The sequence below is a fragment of the Nerophis lumbriciformis genome, linkage group LG28 (assembly GCF_033978685.3).
Source record: "Nerophis lumbriciformis linkage group LG28, RoL_Nlum_v2.1, whole genome shotgun sequence".
Taxonomy (NCBI): domain Eukaryota; kingdom Metazoa; phylum Chordata; class Actinopteri; order Syngnathiformes; family Syngnathidae; genus Nerophis; species Nerophis lumbriciformis.
The window spans coordinates 30,496,701-30,513,795 of NC_084575.2; the positions used below are offsets into that span (position 1 = coordinate 30,496,701).

The 17,095-nt window shown below is 32.7% G+C and overlaps 1 protein-coding gene across 1 annotated transcript in view; it reads left to right on the forward strand.

Moving 5' to 3' along the window:
- Positions 1-17,095, forward strand: part of LOC133571045 (inter-alpha-trypsin inhibitor heavy chain H3-like) — a 69,587-nt gene that overhangs the window by 837 nt on the left and 51,655 nt on the right. The window lies entirely within an intron of this gene.

Below are 17,095 nucleotides of genomic sequence, written 5' to 3' on the forward strand. Positions count from 1 at the left end.
GGGGCCAATGTGTATGTGTGTATAAATGATATATACACATTTAGCTGTAAAAAAAAAATCTGCTGTACAGTATGTGTGTTTGGGTCCCTTTTTTTCCAGGAACACTAATACCAAAAATCGTAGAATTCTAAAAAGGTTATGACAGACCACTTCAAAAAAACGGAATGGAATTTTACAGTTTTTTTACTGAATAAGACACCCAAAATGTACATGAAAATAAAGAAAGTGGGATTTACAATATTAACTATGAACGATAAAACACTGAATAGTAACATATGAACATTGCTCCTCTTTTACAATCATATTTGGGTATTAATTCAATACCAGGTAGGCACAGAAGCAGTATTGGTCAAAATGCAAATGCTGATACTCAAAATGTTATCACAATTATAACCAGACAACAACACAAAATGACAGTGTAACAATATACATTAAATATCTGAATAATGTTCTATTATTGGTTCTGATTGAAATCCTTAGATTTTTGCCCTTAAAGCCCTCCTGTATTCAGGGACTTATTTCCTGAGTTTATGAACAATAACAAAATGACAAAAATATTTTTTGATAGTGGAAAATATCGACCTGAGACTTTACTATTTGGTATTGTTACTGTCGATATTTGTGGAAATTCCCCCACCTTTGTTTACAATCAAGAGCTCTAGTTCGCTGGCAAATATTTTGACTCCGGGGCCACATTGAGAGAAAACAATGTGTCTGGGGGGGGCCAATGTGTATGTGTGTGTATAAATGATATATACACATTTAGCTGTAAAAAAAATCTGCTGTCCAGTCTGTGTGTTTGGGTCCCTTTTTTTCCAGGAACACTAATACCAAAATTCGTAGAATTCTAAAAAGGTTATGACAGACCACTTCAAAAAAACGGAATGGAATTTTACAGTTTTTTACTGAATGGGACACCCAAAATGTACATGAAAATAAAGAAATTGGGATTTACAATATTAACTATGAACGATAAAACACTGAATAGTAACATATGAACATCGCTCCTCTTTTACAATCATATTTGGGTATCAATTCAATACCAGGTAGGCACAGAGGCAGTATTGGTCAAAATACAAATGCTGATACTCAAAATGTTATCACAATTATAACCAGACAACAACACAAAATGACAGTGTAACAATATACATTAAATATCTGAATAATGTTCTATTATTGGTTCTGATTGAAATCCTTAGATTTTTGCCCTTAAAGCCCTCCTGTATTCAGGGACTTATTTCCTGAGTTTATGAACAATAACAAAATGACAAAAATGTTTTTTGATAGTGGAAAATATCGACCTGAGACTTTACTATTTGGTATTGTTACTGTCGATATTTGTGGAAATTCCCCCACCTTTGTTTACAATCAAGAGCTCTACATCGCTGTTAGTGGTTAGCTGGGCAAATATTTTGACTCGGGGGCCACATTGAGAGAAAAAAATGTGTCTGGGGGGGCCAATGTGTATGTGTGTATAAATTATATATACACATTTAGCTGTAAAAAAAAATCTGCTGTACAGTATGTGTGTTTGGGTCCCTTTTTTTCCAGGAACACTAATACCAAAATTCGTAGAATTCTAAAAAGGTTATGACAGACCACTTCAAAAAAACGGAATGAAATTTTACAGTTTTTTACTGAATGGGACACCCAAAATGTACATGAATATAAAGAAAGTGGGATTTACAATATTAACTATGAACGATAAAACACTGAATAGTAACATATGAACATCGCTCCTCTTTTACAATCATATTTGGGTATCAATTCAATACCAGGTAGGCACAGAGGCAGTATTGGTCAAAATACAAATGCTGATACTCAAAATGTTATCACAATTATAACCAGACGACAACACAAAATGACAGTGTAACAATATACATTAAATATCTGAATAATGTTCTATTATTGGTTCTGATTGAAATCCTAAGATTTTTGCCCTTAAAGCCCTCTTGTATTCAGGGACTTATTTCCTGAGTTTATGAACAATAACAAAATGACAAAAATATTTTTTGATAGTGGAAAATATCGACCTGAGACTGTACTATTTGGTATTGTCACTGTCGATATTTGTGGAAATTCCCCCACCTTTGTTTACAATCAAGAGCTCTAGTTCGCTGTTAGTGGTTAGCTGGGCAAATATTTTGACTCGAGGGCCACATTGAGAGAAAACAATGTGTCAGTGTAATGACAGTGTAACAATATACATTAAATATCTAAATAATGTTCTATTATTGGTTCTGATTGAAATCCTAAGATTTTTGCCCTTAAAGCCCTCTTGTATTCAGGGACTTATTTCCTGAGTTTATGAACAATAACAAAATGACAAAAATATTTTTTTGATAGTGGAAAATATCGACCTGAGACTTTACTATTTGGTATTGTTACTGTCGATATTTGTGGAAATTCCCCCACCTTTTTTTACAATCAAGAGCTCTAGTTTGCTGGCAAATATTTTGACTCCGGGGCCACATTGAGAAAAAAAATGTGTCTGGGGGGGCCAATGTGTATGTGTGTATAAATTATATATACACATTTAGCTGTAAAAAAAAAAAACTGCTGTACAGTATGTGTGTTTGGGTCCCTTTTTTTCCAGGAACACTAATACCAAAATTCGTAGAATTCTAAAAAGGTTATGACAGACCACTTCAAAAAAAAAAACGGAATGGAATTTTACAGTTTTTTTCTGAATGGGACACCCAAAATGTACATGAAAATAAAGAAAGTGGGATTTACAATATTAACTATGAACGATAAAACACGGAATAGTAACATATGAACATCGCTCCTCTTTTACAATCATATTTGGGTATCAATTCAATACCAGGTAGGCACAGAGGCAGTATTGGTCAAAATACAAATGCTGATACTCAAAATGTTATCACAATTATAACCAGACGACAACACAAAATGACAGTGTAACAATATACATTAAATATCTGAATAATGTTCTATTATTGGTTCTGATTGAAATCCTAAGATTTTTGCCCTTAAAGCCCTCCTGTATTCAGGGACTTATTTCCTGAGTTTATGAACAATAACAAAATGACAAAAATATTTTTTGATAGTGGAAAATATCGACCTGAGACTGTACTATTTGGTATTGTTACTGTCGATATTTGTGGAAATTCCCCCACCTTTGTTTACAATCAAGAGCTGTAGTTCGCTGTTAGTGGTTAGCTGGGCAAATATTTTGACTCGGGGGCCACTTTGAGAGAAAACAATGTGTCTGGGGGGGCCAATGTGTATGTGTGTATAAATGGTATATACACATTTTGCTGTAAAAATCTGCTGTACATTATGTGTGTTTGGGTCCCTTTTTTTCCAGGAACACTAATATCAAAATTCGTAGAATTCTAAAAAGGTTATGACAGACCACTTCTAAAAAATGGAATGGAATTTTACAGTTTTTTACTGAATGGGACACCCAAAATGCACATGAAAATAAAGAAAGTGGGATTTACAATATTAACTAGGAACGATAAAACACTGAATAGTAACATATGAACATCGCTCCTCTTTTACAATCATATTTGGGTATCAATTCAATACCAGGTAGGCACAGAGGCGGTATTGGTCAAAATACAAATGCTGATACTCAAAATGTTATCACAATTATAACCAGACAACAACACAAAATGACAGTGTAACAATATCCATTAAATATCTGAATAATGTTCTATTATTGGTTCTGATTGAAATCCTTAGATTTTTGCCCTTAAAGCCCTCCTGTATTCAGGGACTTATTTCCTGAGTTTATGAACAATAACAAAATGACAAAAATATTTTTTGATAGTGGAAAATATCGACCTGAGACTGTACTATTTGGTATTGTCACTGTCGATATTTGTGGAAATTCCCCCACCTTTGTTTACAATCAAGAGCTCTAGTTCGCTGTTAGTGGTTAGCTGGGCAAATATTTTGACTCGAGGGCCACATTTAGAGAAAACAATGTGTCTGGGGGGGCCAATGTGTATGTGTGTATAAATGATATATACACATTTAGCTGTAAAAATCTGCTGTACAGTATGTGTGTTTGGGTCCCTTTTTTTCCAGGAACACTAATACCAAAATTCGTAGAATTCTAAAAAGGTTATGACAGACCACTTAAAAAAAAACGGAATGGAATTTTACAGTTTTTTACTGAATAAGACACCCAAAATGTACATGAAAATAAAGAAAGTGGGATTTACAATATTAACTAGGAACGATAAAACACTGAATAGTAACATATGAACAACGCTCCTCTTTTACAATCATATTTGGGTATCAATTCAATACCAGGTAGGCACAGAGGCAGTATTGGTCAAAATACAAATGCTGATACTCAAAATGTTATCACAATTATAACCAGACAACAACACAAAATGACAGTGTAACAATATACATTAAATATCTGAATAATGTTCTATTATTGGTTCTGATTGAAATCCTTAGATTTTTGCCCTTAAAGCCCTCCTGTATTCAGGGACGTATTTCCTGAGTTTATGAACAATAACAAAATGACAAAAATATTTTTGGTATTGTTACTGTCGATATTTGTGGAAATTCCCCCACCTTTGTTTACAATCAAGAGCTCTAGTTCGCTGTTAGTGGTTAGCTCGGCAAATATTTTGACGGGGGCCACATTGAGAGAAAACAATGTGTCTGGGGGGGCCAATGTGTATGTGTGTATAAATTATATATACACATTTAGCTGTAAAAAAAAATCTGCTGTATGTGTGTTTGGGTCCCTTTTTTTCCAGGAACACTAATACCAAAATTCGTAGAATTCTAAAAAGGTTATGACAGACCACTTCAAAAAAAACGGAATGGAATTTTACAGTTTTTTACTGAATGGGACACCCAAAATGTACATGAAAATAAAGAAAGTGGGATTTACAATATTAACTATGAACGATAAAACACTGAATAGTAACATATGAACATCGCTCCTCTTTTACAATCATATTTGGGTATCAATTCAATACCAGGTAGGCACAGAGGCAGTATTGGTCAAAATACAAATGCTGATACTCAAAATGTTATCACAATTATAACCAGACAACAACACAAAATGACAGTGTAACAATATACATTAAATATCTAAATAATGTTCTATTATTGGTTCTGATTGAAATCCTTAGATTTTTGCCCTTAAAGCCCTCCTGTATTCAGGGACTTATTTCCTGAGTTTATGAACAATAACAAAATGACAAAAATATTTTTTGATAGTGGAAAATATCGACCTGAGACTGTACTATTTGGTATTGTTACTGTCGATATTTGTGGAAATTCCCCCACCTTTGTTTACAATCAAGAGCTCTAGTTCGCTGTTAGTGGTTAGCTGGGCAAATATTTTGACTCGAGGGCCACATTGAGAGAAAACAATGTGTCAGGGGGGGCCAATGTGTATGTGTGTATAAATGATATATACACATTTAGCTGCAAAAAAAAATCTGCTGTACAGTATGTGTGTTTGGGTCCCTTTTTTTTTCCAGGAACACTAATACCAAAATTCGTAGAATTCTAAAAAGGTTATGACAGACCACTTCAAAAAAACGGAATGGAATTTTACAGTTTGTTACTGAATGGGACACCCAAAATGTACATGAAAATAAAGAAAGTGGGATTTACAATATTAACTATGAACGATAAAACACTGAATAGCAACATATGAACATCGCTCCTCTTTTACAATCATATTTGGGTATCAATTCAATACCAGGTAGGCACAGAGGCAGTATTGGTCAAAATACAAATGCTGATACTCAAAATGCTATCACAATTATAACCAGACGACAACACAAAATGACAGTGTAACAATATACATTAAATATCTGAATAATGTTCTATTATTGGTTCTGATTGAAATCCTTAGATTTTTGCCCTTAAAGCCCTCCTGTATTCAGGGACTTATTTCCTGAGTTTATGAACAATAACAAAATGACAAAAATATTTTTTGATAGTGGAAAATATCGACCTGAGACTTTACTATTTGGTATTGTTACTGTCGATATTTGTGGAAATTCCCCCACCTTTGTTTACAATCAAGAGCTCTAGTTCACTGTTAGTGGTTAGCTGGGCAAATATTTTGACTCGAGGGCCACATTAAGAGAAAACAACATGTCTGGGGGGGCCAATGTGTATGTGTGTATAAATGATATATACACATTTAGCTGTAAAAAATCTGCTGTACAGTATGTGTGTTTGGGTCCCTTTTTTTCCAGGAACACTAATACCAAAAATCGTAGAATTCTAAAAAGGTTATGACAGACCACTTCAAAAAAAAAAACGGAATGGAATTTTACAGTTTTTTACTGAATGGGACACCCAAAATGTACATGAAAATAAAGAAAGTGGGATTTACAATATTAACTATGAACGATAAAACACTGAATAGTAACATATGAACATCGCTCCTCTTTTACAATCATATTTGGGTATCAATTCAATACCAGGTAGGCACAGAGGCAGTATTGGTCAAAATACAAATGCTGATACTCAAAATGTTATCACAATTATAACCAGACAACAACACAAAATGACAGTGTAACAATATACATTAAATATCTGAATAATGTTCTATTATTGGTTCTGATTGAAATTCTTAGATTTTTGCCCTTAAAGCCCTCCTGTATTCAGGGACTTATTTCCTGAGTTTATGAACAATAACAAAATGACAAAAATATTTTTTGATAGTGGAAAATATCGACCTGAGACTTTACTATTTGGTATTGTTACTGTCTATATTTGTGGAAATTCCCCCACCTTTGTTTACAATCAAGAGCTCTAGTTCGCTGTTAGTGGTTAGCTGGGCAAATATTTTGACTCGGGGGCCACATTGAGAGAAAAAAATGTGTCTGGGGGGGCCAATGTGTATGTGTGTATAAATTATATATTCATATTTAGCTGTAAAAAAAATCTGCTGTACAGTATGTGTGTTTGGGTCCCTTTTTTTCCAGGAACACTAATACCAAAATTCGTAGAATTCTAAAAAGGTTATGACAGACCACTTCAAAAAAACGGAATGGAATTTTACAGTTTTTTACTGAATGGGACACCCAAAATGTACATGAAAATAAAGAAAGTGGGATTTACAATATTAACTACGAACGATAAAACACTGAATAGTAACATATGAACATCGCTCCTCTTTTACAATCATATTTGGGTATCAATTCAATACCAGGTAGGCACAGAGGCAGTATTGGTCAAAATACAAATGCTGATACTCAAAATGTTATCACAATTATAACCAGACAACAACACAAAATGACAGTGTAACAATATACATTAAATATCTGAATAATGTTCTATTATTGGTTCTGATTGAAATCCTTAGATTTTTGCCCTTTAAGCCTGTATTCGGGGACTTATTTCCTGAGTTGATGAACAATAACAAAATGACAAAAATATTTTTTGATAGTGGAAAATATCGACCTGAGACTTTACTATTTGGTATTGTTACTGTCGATATTTGTGGAAATTCCCCCACCTTTGTTTACAATCAAGAGCTCTAGTTCGCTGTTAGTGGTTAGCTGGGCAAATATTTTGACTCGAGAGCCACATTGAGAGAAAACAATGTGTCTGGGGGGGCCAATGTGTATGTGTGTATAAATTATATATACACATTTAGCTGTAAAAAAAAATCTGCTGTACAGTATGTGTGTTTGGGTCCCTTTTTTTCCAGGAACACTAATACCAAAATTCGTAGAATTCTAAAAAGGTTATGACAGACCACTTCAAAAAAAACGGAATGGAATTTTACAGTTTTTTACTGAATGGGACACCCAAAATGTACATGAAAATAAAGAAAGTGGGATTTACAATATTAACTATGAACGATAAAACACTGAATAGTAACATATGAACATCGCTCCTCTTTTACAATCATATTTGGGTATCAATTCAATACCAGGTAGGCACAGAGGCAGTATTGGTCAAAATACAAATGTTGATACTCAAAATGTTATCACAATTATAACCAGACAACAACACAAAATGACAGTGTAACAATATACATTAAATATCTGAATAATGTTCTATTATTGGTTCTGATTGAAATCCTTAGATTTTTGCCCTTTAAGCCCTCCTGTATTTAGGGACTGATTTCCTGAGTTTATGAACAATAACAAAATGACAAAAATATTTTTTGATAGTGGAAAATATCGACCTGAGACTGTACTATTTGGTATTGTTACTGTCGATATTTGTGGAAATTCCCCCACCTTTGTTTACAATCAAGAGCTCTAGTTCGCTGTTAGTGGTTAGCTGGGCAAATATTTTGACTCGGGGGCCACATTGAGAGAAAAAGATGTGTCTGGGGGGGCCTATGTGTATGTGTGTATAAATGATATATACACATTGAGCTGTAAAAAAAATCTGCTGTACAGTATGTGTGTTTGGGTCCCTTTTTTTCCAGGAACACTAATACCAAAATTCGTAGAATTCTAAAAAGGTTATGACAGACCACTTCAAAAAAACGGAATGGAATTTTGCAGTTTTTTACTGAATGGGACACCCAAAATGTACATGAAAATAAAGAAAGTGGGATTTACAATATTAACTATGAACGATAAAACACTGAATAGTAACATATGAACATCGCTCCTCTTTTACAATCATATTTGGGTATCAATTCAATACCAGGTAGGCACAGAGGCAGTATTGGTCAAAATACAAATGCTGATACTCAAAATGTTATCACAATTATAACCAGACAACAACACAAAATGACAGTGTAACAATATACATTAAATATCTGAATAATGTTCTATTATTGGTTCTGATTGAAATCCTTAGATTTTTGCCCTTAAAGCCCTCCTGTATTCAGGGACTTATTTACTGAGTTTATGAACAATAACAAAATGACAAAAATATTTTTTGATAGTGGAAAATGTCGACCTGAGACTTTACTATTTGGTATTGTTACTGTCGATATTTGTGGAAATTCCCCCACCTTTGTTTACAATCAAGAGCTCTAGTTCGCTGTTAGTGGTTAGCTGGGCAAATATTTTGACTCGGGGGCCACATTGAGAGAAAACAATGTGTCTGGGGGGGCCAATGTGTATGTGTGTATAAATTATATATACACATTTAGCTGTAAAAAAAATCTGCTGTACAGTATGTTTTTTTGGGTCCCTTTTTTTCCAGGAACACTAATACCAAAATTCGTAGAATTCTAAAAAGGTTATGACAGACAACTTCAAAAAAAACGGAATGGAATTTTGCAGTTTTTTACTGAATGAGACACCCAAAATGTACATGAAAATAAAGAAAGTGGGATTTACAATATTAACTATGAACGATAAAACACTGAATAGTAACATATGAACATCGCTCCTCTTTTACAATCATATTTGGGTATCAATTCAATACCAGGTAGGCACAGAGGCAGTATTGGTCAAAATACAAATGCTGATACTCAAAATGTTATCACAATTATAACCAGACAACAACACAAAATGACAGTGTAACAATATACATTAAATATCTAAATAATGTTCTATTATTGGTTCTGATTGAAATCCTTAGATTTTTGCCCTTAAAGCCCTCCTGTATTCAGGGACTTATTTCCTGAGTTTATGAACAATAACAAAATGACAAAAATATTTTTTGATAGTGGAAAATATCGACCTGAGACTTTACTATTTGGTATTGTTACTGTCTATATTTGTGGAAATTCCCCCACCTTTGTTTACAATCAAGAGCTCTAGTTCGCTGTTGGTGGTTAGCTGGGCAAATATTTTGACTCGAGGGCCACATTGAGAGAAAACAATGTGTCTGGGGGGGGGGGGGGCCAATGTGTATGTGTGTATAAATTATATATACACATTTAGCTGTAAAAAAAAATCTGCTGTACAGTATGTGTGTTTGGGTCCCTTTTTTTCCAGGAACACTAATACCAAAATTCGTAGAATTCTAAAAAGGTTATGACAGACCACTTCAAAAAAACGGAATGGAATTTTGCAGTTTTTTACTGAATGGGACACCCAAAATGTACATGAAAATAAAGAAAGTGGGATTTACAATATTAACTAGGAACGATAAAACACTGAATAGTAACATATGAACATCGCTCCTCTTTTACAATCATATTTGGGTATCAATTCAATACCAGGTAGGCACAGAGGCAGTATTGGTCGAAATACAAATGCTGATACTCAAAATGTTATCACAATTATAACCAGACAACAACACAAAATGACAGTGTAACAATATACATTAAATATCTGAATAATGTTCTATTATTGGTTCTGATTGAAATCCTTAGATTTTTGCCCTTAAAGCCCTCCTGTATTCAGGGACTTATTTCCTGAGTTTATGAACAATAACAAAATGACAAAAATATTTTTTGATAGTGGAAAATATCGACCTGAGACTTTACTATTTGGTATTGTCCCTGTCGATATTTGTGGAAATTCCCCCACCTTTGTTTACAATCAAGAGCTCTAGTTCGCTGTTAGTGGTTAGCTGGGCAAATATTTTGACTCGGGGGCCACATTGAGAGAAAAAAATGTGTCTGGGGGGGCCAATGTGTATGTGTGTATAAATTATATATACACATTTAGCTGTAAAAAAAAATCTGCTGTACAGTATGTGTGTTTGGGTCCCTTTTTTTCCAGGAACACTAATACCAAAATTCGTAGAATTCTAAAAAGGTTATGACAGACCACTTCTAAAAAAAACGGAATGGAATTTTACAGTTTTTTACTGAATGGGACACCCAAAATGTACATGAAAATAAAGAAAGTGGGATTTACAATATTAACTATGAACGATAAAACACTGAATAGTAACATATGAACATCGCTCCTCTTTTACAATCATATTTGGGTATCAATTCAATACCAGGTAGGCACAGAGGCAGTATTGGTCGAAATACAAATGCTGATACTCAAAATGTTATCACAATTATAACCAGACAACAACACAAAATGACAGTGTAACAATATACATTAAATATCTGAATAATGTTCTATTATTGGTTCTGATTGAAATCCTTAGATTTTTGCCCTTAAAGCCCTCCTGTATTCAGGGACTTATTTCCTGAGTTTATGAACAATAACAAAATGACAAAAATATTTTTTGATAGTGGAAAATATCGACCTGAGACTGTACTATTTGGTATTGTTACTGTCTATATTTGTGGAAATTCCCCCACCTTTGTTTACAATCAAGAGCTCTAGTTCGCTGTTAGTGGTTAGCTCGGCGAATATTTTGACTCGGGGGCCACATTGAGAGAAAAAAATGTGTCTGGGGGGGCCAATGTGTATGTGTGTATAAATGATATATACACATTGAGCTGTAAAAAAAAATCTGCTGTACAGTATGTGTGTTTGGGTCCCTTTTTTTCCAGGAACACTAATACCAAAATTCGTAGAATTCTAAAAAGGTTATGACAGACCACTTCAAAAAACGGAATGGAATTTTGCAGTTTTTTACTGAATGAGACACCCAAAATGTACATGAAAATGAAGAAAGTGGGATTTACAATATTAACTATGAACGATAAAACACTGAATAGTAACATATGAACATCGCTCCTCTTTTACAATCATATTTGGGTATCAATTCAATACCAGGTAGGCACAGAGGCAGTATTGGTCAAAATACAAATGCTGATACTCAAAATGTTATCACAATTATAACCAGACAACAACACGAAATGACAGTGTAACAATATACATTAAATATCTGAATAATGTTCTATTATTGGTTCTGATTGAAATCCTTAAATTTTTGCCCTTAAAGCCCTACTGTATTCAGGGACGTATTTCCTGAGTTTATGAACAATAACAAAATGACAAAAATATTTTTGGTATTGTTACTGTCGATATTTGTGGAAATTCCCCCACCTTTGTTTACAATCAAGAGCTCTAGTTCGCTGTTAGTGGTTAGCTGGGCAAATATTTTGACTCGAGGGCCACATTGAGAGAAAACAATGTGTCTGGGGGGGCCAATGTGTATGTGTGTATAAATTATATATACACATTTAGCTGTAAAAAAAAACTGCTGTACAGTATGTGTGTTTGGGTCCCTTTTTTTCCAGGAACACTAATACCAAAATTCGTAGAATTCTAAAAAGGTTATGACAGACCACTTCTAAAAAAAACGGAATGGAATTTTACAGTTTTTTACTGAATGGGACACCCAAAATGCACATGAAAATAAAGAAAGTGGGATTTACAATATTAACTATGAACGATAAAACACTGAATAGTAACATATGAACATCGCTCCTCTTTTACAATCATATTTGGGTATCAATTCAATACCAGGTAGGCACGGAGGCAGTATTGGTCCAAATACAAATGCTGATACTCAAAATGTTATCACAATTATAACCAGACAACAACACAAAATGACAGTGTAACAATATACATGAAATATCTGAATAATGTTCTATTATTGGTTCTGATTGAAATCCTTAGATTTTTGCCCTTAAAGCCCTCCTGTATTCAGGGACTTATTTCCTGAGTTTATGAACAATAACAAAATGACAAAAATATTTTTTGATAGTGGAAAATGTCGACCTGAGACTTTACTATTTGGTATTGTTACTGTCGATATTTGTGGAAATTCCCCCACCTTTGTTTACAATCAAGAGCTCTAGTTCGCTGTTAGTGGTTAGCTGGGCAAATATTTTGACTCGAGGGCCACATTGAGAAAAAACAATGTGTCTGGGGGGGCCAATGTGTATGTGTGTATAAATTATATATACACATTTAGCTGTAAAAAAAAAATCTGCTGTACAGTATGTGTGTTTGGGTCCCTTTTTTTCCAGGAACACTAATACCAAAATTTGTAGAATTCTTAAAAGGTTATGACAGACCACTTCAAAAAAACGGAATAGAATTTTACAGTTTTTTACTGAACGGGACACCCAAAATGTACATGAAAATAAAGAAAGTGGGATTTACAATATTAACTATGAACGATAAAACACTGAATAGTAACATATGAACATCGCTCCTCTTTTACAATCATATTTGGGTATCAATTCAATACCAGGTAGGCACAGAGGCAGTATTGGTCAAAATACAAATGCTGATACTCAAAATGTTATCACAATTATAACCAGACAACAACACAAAATGACAGTGTAACAATATACATTAAATATCTGAATAATGTTCTATTATTGGTTCTGATTGAAATCCATAGATTTTTGCCCTTAAAGCCCTCCTGTATTCAGGGACATATTTCCTGAGTTTATGAACAATAACAAAATGACAAAAATATGTTTTGATAGTGGAAAATATCGACCTGAGACTGTACTATTTGGTATTGTTACTGTCGATATTTGTGGAAATTCCCCCACCTTTGTTTACAATCAAGAGCTCTAGTTCGCTGTTAGTGGTTAGCTGGGCAAATATTTTGACTCGAGGGCCACATTGAGAGAAAACAATGTGTCTGGGGGGGCCAATGTGTATGTGTGTATAAATGATATATACACATTTAGCTGTAAAAAATCTGCTGTACAGTATGTGTGTTTGGGTCCCTTTTTTTCCAGGAACACTAATACCAAAATTCGTAGAATTCTAAAAAGGTTATGACAGACCACTTCAAAAAAACGGAATGGAATTTTACAGTTTTTTACTGAATGGGACACCCAAAATGTACATGAAAATAAAGAAAGTGGGATTTACAATATTAACTATGAACGATAAAACACTGAATAGTAACATATGAACATCGCTCCTCTTTTACAATCATATTTGGGTATCAATTCAATACCAGGTAGGCACAGACGCAGTATTGGTCAAAATACAAATGCTGATACTCAAAATGTTATCACAATTATAACCAGACAACAACACAAAATGACAGTGTAACAATATACATTAAATATCTGAATAATGTTCTATTATTGGTTCTGATTGAAATCCTTACATTTTTGCCCTTAAAGCCCTCCTGTATTCAGGGACTTATTTCCTGAGTTTATGAACAATAACAAAATGACAAAAATATTTTTTGATAGTGGAAAATATCGACCTGAGACTTTACTATTTGGTATTGTTACTGTCTATATTTGTGGAAATTCCCCCACCTTTGTTTACAATCAAGAGCTCTAGTTCGCTGTTAGTGGTTAGCTCGGCAAATATTTTGACTCGGGGGCCACATTGAGAGAAAAAAATGTGTCTGGGGGGGCCAATGTGTATGTGTGTATAAATGATATATACACATTGAGCTGTAAAAAAAAATCTGCTGTACAGTATGTGTGTTTGGGTCCCTTTTTTTCCAGGAACACTAATACCAAAATTCGTAGAATTCTAAAAAGGTTATGACAGACCACTTCAAAAAAACGGAATGGAATTTTACAGTTTTTTACTGAATGGGACACCCAAAATGTACATGAAAATAAAGAAAGTGGGATTTACAATATTAACTATGAACGATAAAACACTGAATAGTAACATATGAACATCGCTCCTCTTTTACAATCATATTTGGGTATCAATTCAATACCAGGTAGGCGCAGAGGCAGTATTGGTCAAAATACAAATGCTGATACTCAAAATGTTATCACAATTATAACCAGACAACAACACAAAATGACAGTGTAACAATATACATTAAATATCTGAATAATGTTCTATTATTGGTTCTGATTGAAATCCTTAGATTTTTGCCCTTAAAGCCCTCCTGTATTCAGGGACTTATTTCCTGAGTTTATGAACAATAACAAAATGACAAAAATATTTTTTGATAGTGGAAAATATCGACCTGAGACTTTAGTATTTGGTATTGTTACTGTCGATATTTGTGGAAATTCCCCCACCTTTGTTTACAATCAAGAGCTCTAGTTCGCTGTTAGTGGTTAGCTGGGCAAATATTTTGACTCGGGGGCCACATTGAGAGAAAGAAATGTGTCTGGGGGGGCCAATGTGTATGTGTGTATAAATGATGTATACACATTTAGCTGTAAAAAAAAATCTGCTGTACAGTATGTGTGTTTGGGTCCCTTTTTTTCCAGGAACACTAATACCAAAATTCGTAGAATTCTAAAAAGGTTATGACAGACCACTTCAAAAAAACGGAATGGAATTTTACAGTTTTTTTACTGAATGGGACACCCAAAATGTACATGAAAATAAAGAAAGTGGGATTTACAATATTAACTATGAACGATAAAACACTGAATAGTAACATATGAACATCGCTCCTCTTTTACAATCAAGCAAAAACACAACAAAAATGTAACAAACAGCAAAATATGAATGCAAAGTGTAATAAACACCTACAATATGATATATTATCACTTTTATGCAGATATTTGTTGTAGAAATGTGCTTTCGCATCTGTTCCTGACACATGCGTTTGGATTGAAAATCTTAATGGGCTGTACTTTGCACAGATTTGTCCTAAGGTGTGTCGTGGAGCATGTTTACCTATTGCTCATCCTGCAGGGATGGTACTTGTAAGAAATGTAGTTTATTTGCCGCCATGGAGGCGAAGATTAGTGATTTAGAAGTGGCTGTCCACTAGGTTTGCCAACTGTCTGGGGAAAAAAAAGGTAAGGGACACATTGTGGGGCTGGTCAACCAAATTTTTTTTTAACCTTTTTTATTTGCATTTTTTGCATATTTATATATTTATATTTTTATATTTTTTAATTTTTATTTTTTTTACATTTTAAACTACCTGGAAAGGCAGAATAGAGGCATCCTAACTACTATTCAGAAGAGTCCATTTGCATCAATTAAACCTTTTTTGGAATATTTTACCTGTTGACTGACAATCTATACACATATTTTTATTTAACTTCAACCAGATTTTGATTAGATGTGCAGGCTTTGGACTACTGGAAACACAAAGCCCCCGGGGGGCCAGTTCTCGCCCAACCACATCATTTTATGTGGCCCCGGAAAGCCTGGAAAAAATGGGTTTCAATATAATACTTTTTTAAATATTTTTTTTTTTTACTTATTGCATTCCTTCATTTAATTTTGACAGAAAAAATAGCATGTTTTTAACTTTAATATTGAAAAAACATGTTTCAATAAAATACTTTTTTAAATATTTTTTTTTACTAAATGCATTCGTTCATTAAATTTTGACAGAACAAATAGCATATTTTTAACTTTAATATTGAAAAAACGGGTTTCAATAAAATACTTTTTTAAATATTTTTTTTACTAAATGCATTCCTTCATTAAATTTTGACAGAAAAAATAGCATATTTTTAACTTTAATATTGAAAAACAGGTTTCAATAAAAAACTTTTTTAAATATTTTTTTTTTACTAAATGCATTCTTTCATTCAATTATGACAGAAAAAATAGCATATTTTTAACTTTAATATTGAAAAAACGGGATTCAATAAAATACTTTTTAAATGTTTTTCTTTTACTAAATGCATTCCTTTGTTCAATTTTGACGGAAAAAATAGCATATTTTTAACTTTAATATTGAAAAAACGGGTTTCAATAAAATACTTTTTTAAATATTTGTTTTAACTAAATGCATTCCTTCATTAAATTTTGACAGAAAAAATAGCATATTTTTAACTTTAATATTGAAAAAACGTGTTTCAATAAAATACTTTTTTAAATATTTTTTTTTACAAAATGAATTCGTTCATTACATTTTGACAGAAAAAAATAGCATATTTTTAACTTTAAAATTGAAAAAACAGGTTTCAATAAAATAATTTTTTAAATATTTTTTTTAACTAAATGCATTCCTTCATTAAATTTTTATGGAAAAATAGCATATTTTTAACTTTAATATTGAAAAAACGGGTTTCAATAAAATACTTTTTTAAATATTTGTTTTAACTAAATGCATTCCTTCATTAAATTTTGACAGAAAAAATAGCATATTTTTAACTTTAATATTGAAAAAACGGGTTTCAATAAAATATTTTTTTTAAATATTTTTTTTTACTAAATGCATTCCTTCGTTCAATTTTGACAGAAAAAAATAGCATATTTTTAACTTTAATATTGAAAAAACAGGTTTCAATAAAATACTTTTTAAATATTTTTTTTTACTAAATGCATTCGTTCATTCAATTATGACAGAAAAAATAGCATATTTTTAACTTTAATATTGAAAAAACGGGTTTCAATAAAATACCTTTTTAAATATTTTCTTTTACTAAATG